A 4,429-nucleotide genomic window follows, 5' to 3' on the forward strand; every position below is an offset into this window, starting at 1 on the left:
GAGGGTTGGTTAGAGTGAAGGAAGGACATCCAGGGTTTGTGAGGAGTGAGGGAAGGACTTGCAGGGTTGTGTGGGAGTGAGGGAAGACTTGCAGGGTTGTGTAGGAGTGATGGAAGGACTTTAGTGGTGTAGAGTGAGAGACGACTTGTAGTGTAGATAAGTGAGGGAAGGACTGTATTTTGTAGACTGAGGGAAGGACTTGCAGTTTTGTGTTGGGGAGGGAAAGGACTGTAATATTGTGTAGGAGTGAGGGAAGGATTTAGTATTGTAGAGGAGGAGGGAAGGACTTGCAGTATTGTGTAGGAGTGAGGGAAGGACTTAGGTATTGTGTAGGAGTGAGGGAAGGACTTGCAGTGGTGTAGGAGTAAGGAAGGACTTGTAGTATTGTGTAGGAGTGAGGAAGGACTTAGGTATTGTAGGGAGTGAGGGAAGGACTTGTAGCATTGTAGGGAGTGAGGGAAGGACTTGTAGTATTGTGTAGGAGTGAGGAAGGACTTGTAAGGTGTAGAGTGAGGGAAGGACTTGTAGGTTGTGTAGGAGTGAGGGAAGGACTTGCCTTGTTGTGTAGGAGTGAGGGAAGGACTTGCACTGTTGTGTAGGAGGAAAGAAGGACTTGCAGGGTTGGTTAGGAGTTAAGGAAGGACATCCAGGGTTGTGTAGGAGTGAGGAAGGACTTGCAGGGTTGTGTGGGAGTGAGGGAAGGACTTGCAGGGTTGTGTAGGAGTGATGGAAGGACTTTAGTGTGGTGTAGGAGGAGAGACGACTTGTAGTGTTGTGTATCAGTGAGGGAAGGACTTGTAGTTTTGTGTAGGACTGAGGGAAGGACTTTGTGTTTTGTGTTGGGGTGCGGAAAGGACTTGTAATATTGTGTATGAGTGAGGAAGGATTTAGTATTGTAGAGGAGGAGGGAAGGACTTGGTATTGTGTAGGAGTGAGGGAAGGACTTGAAGTTTTGTGTAGGAGTGAGGGAAGGACTTGTAGTATTGTGTAGGAGTGAGGGAAGGACTTGCAGTGTTGTGTGTAGGAGTGAGGGAAGGACTTAGCATTGGTAGGAGTGAGGGAAGGACTTGTAGTATTGTGTAGGAGTGAGGGAAGGACTTGTAGTATTGTGTAGAGTGAGGAAGGACTTGTAGTGTTGTGTAGGAGTGAGGGAAGGACTTGTAGTGTTGTAGGGAGGAGGGAAGGACTTGCTCTGGTTGTGTAGGAGTGAGGGAAGGACTTGCAGGGTTGGTTAGGAGTTAAGGATACAGGGTTGTGTAGGAGTGAGGAGCTTGCAGGGTTGTGTAGGAGTGAGGAAGGACTTGCAGGGTTGTGTAGGAGTGAGGAAGGACTGCAGGTGTAGGAGTGAAGAAGGACATATGGGTTGTGTGGAGTGAGGACTTGCAGGGTTGTTAAGGTGAGGAAGGACTTGCAGGGTTGTGTGGAGTGAGAAATTACAGGGTTGTGTAGGAGTGAGGAAGGACTTAGGGATGTATGGAGTGAGGGAAGGACTTGCAGTGTTGTGTAGGAGTGAGGAAGGACTTGGCAGTGTGGTGTATAGTGAGGAAAGGACTTGTGGTGTGGTGTAGGAGTGAGGGAAGGACTTGTAGTGTTGGTAGAAGTGAGGAAGGACTTGTAGTGTTGTGTAGAAGTGAGAGAAGGACTTTCAGTGTTGTGTAGGAGTGAGGGAAGGACTTGTAGTATTGTGTGTAGGGTGAGGGAAGGATTTGCGATGTTGTATGGGAAGGGGAAGGACTTATGGTGTGGTGTGGAGTGGGGAGGACTTGTAGTGTTGTGTAGGAGTGAGGGAAGGACTTGTAGTGTTGTGGATGTGTGAGGAAGGACTTTTAGTGTTGTGTAGGAGTGAGGAAAGACTTGTAGTTGTGTAGGAGTGAGAGGATATGCGGTGTTGTTTAGGGTGAGGGAAGGACATGCAGTGTTGTGTAGGAGTGAGGAAGAATATGCGGTGTTGTTTAGGAGTGAGGAAGGACTTTTAGTGTTTGTGTAGGAGTGAGGAAGGACTCACTTGTGATGTGTAGGAGTGTGAAAGTCACGTTGTCTTAGGAAGTAGGGAAGGACTCACTGAGGAGGTGTAGGGTGAGGAAGGACTCATGTGAGGTGTAGGAGTGAGTGAAGGACTCACTGAGGTGTAGGAGTGAGGACTCACTGAGGTGTAGGAGTGTGGGAAGGACTCCCTGTGAGGTGTAGGGGGTGAGGGAAGACTCACTGTGACGTGTAGGAGTGAGGGAAAGGACGCACTGAGGTGTAGGAGTGAGGGAAAGGACTCACTGTGAGGTGTAGGAGTGAGAAAGGACTGCAGGTGTGGGAAGGACTCACTGAGGTGTAGGAGTGAGGACCTGTGATGTGGAGGAGTGTGAGAGTCACGTTGATGGGAAGTAGGGGAAGGACTCACTGAGGTGTAGGGGTGAGGAAGGACTACTGTGAGGTGTAGGGTGAGTGGAAGGACTCACTGAGTGTAGGAGTGAGGAAGGACTCCCACGAGGTGTAGGGGTGAGGAAGGACTCACTGTGACGTGTAGGAGTGAGGAAGGACGCAGTGAGGTGTAGGAGTGAGGGAAGGACTACTGTGAGGTGTGGAGGTGAGGAAGGACTCGCTAGGTGTAGGAGTGAGGAAGGACTGCACTGAGGTGTAGGAGTGAGGAGACTCCCTGTGAGGTGTAGGGGGTGAGGAAGGACTGACTGTGTGGTGTAAAGTAAGGGCTTTGTCTCCCAACAGGCAGACTGTTGATGATGTCATTACTTTGTGGTTTGTTCACCATTGACGTGGAGCTACTAGTGGTGACGCTCACTGCATCCATCAATGGAATACCTATGTTACTTCAGCTCACTCAAAAGCAAAATGCAAGAACTTGTGACATAATGTTACAACAAGAGTTGTAATTATTTAATAAGAACTGAAATTTCAGTAGAATTGCTTAAACAGCATCACTTGTAATTGCCAGCAAGAGTAAAATAGTTCGTTATAGGTGGAATAAAATTGAAGTCAAGATAAGTTAAGCATTGTTGGTTGATATTTTGTGCTGTAGTTTAATTTTCATTTGTGTAATACAATGTTTTATGCTGGCACAGCAAAATAAGCGATGCCAGTTTAAGGGTACAATTATCAGTTAGTTGTTTATTACGTGTTCTCAACATTTGTAACAATGAATTTTTCTCTGGAAGCTTTGCAATTGTATTTTGTTTTGTTTTTAAATGTTGCATATTAATAAAATTAATTACAAGGCAGTGTAGCTTCAAGGGATAAGTGATGTTTGTGGCAATTTGGGGATGTGGAGAGGCTGAGTGATTCTCCTAAGATCTACATGATGCTTCTAGGGGTTATAAGTAGCTAGTTGTGGACAGCTAGTAAGGGATATTGATGACTAAAGGCTGTCTGCAGCACTGTAGGGACAGTGATGCAGGGCTGGGTGCCGAGGCTGGCAGCCCCTATAGGAAATAGGCGGCGAAACACGTCGACCAGGTACACTGAAGCCCTTTACGCGCCAGTCAGGTTGGAGTCGCCTTTAGCAGGACCCCTGTATTACCTGGGAGTTGTGAGTACCAGGGCAGCAACTAGCAGTAACCTAGTATCCCGAAATCATAACAAATATTTGTATAGTAACAATGTGTCGTATAAATGAAAAAATACTTATTTGTTTATAATAATCCTAATAAAACGTTGAAAACAAAGGGTTCCAAGGCAAAATGAAAAGAGCCAATTTTTATACTTAACCGAAAGTAGAAAATCTACGTCACAAAGTAGATACTTACGATCTTTTGAGAATACGAATTTACGATCGTTTTAATTGTCGTAGGTTCGAACTTAAGAGAAAATGACTTTATTAACTTTCTTATTCTCAAAAGTTCGCAATTATCGACTTTTTGGGGAAGTAGTTATCGACGTTTGGGGAAATATTACCTAATTTTTCTGAAGTAGATTATCATAGAAACGGGAAATTTGTATCACAGAAAATGGGAAATATTTCTACTTTCTGGGAAAGTTGGTTATCTACTTATCATAGAAACAGGAAATTTGTATCATAGAAAATGGAAATATCTACTTTCCGGGAAAGTTGGTTATCTACTTTTCGGGAAAGTAGATTATCGACGTTTCGTTAGGTAAATTATCCCTTTTGGGGAAATATTAACATATTTTCTGGAGTAGATTATCATAGAAACGGGAATTTGTATCACAGAAAATGGGAAATATTTCTACTTTCTGGGAAAGTTGGTTATCTACTTATCATAGAAAACGGGAAATTTGTATCATAGAAAATGGGAAATATCTACTTTCCGGGAAAGTTGGTTATCTACTTTCTGAAAAGTAGATTATCTACTTTAGAAAGTAGATTATCGACTTTTTTGTGGAAGTAGATTATCGACTTTTTGGAAATATTAATATATTTTCCAGAGTAGATTATCATAGAAAACGGGAAATTTGTATCACAGAA

This window comes from Homarus americanus, unplaced genomic scaffold (genome assembly GCF_018991925.1).
Source record: "Homarus americanus isolate GMGI-L3 unplaced genomic scaffold, GMGI_Hamer_2.0 scaffold59495, whole genome shotgun sequence".
NCBI classification, from domain to species: Eukaryota; Metazoa; Arthropoda; class Malacostraca; order Decapoda; family Nephropidae; genus Homarus; species Homarus americanus.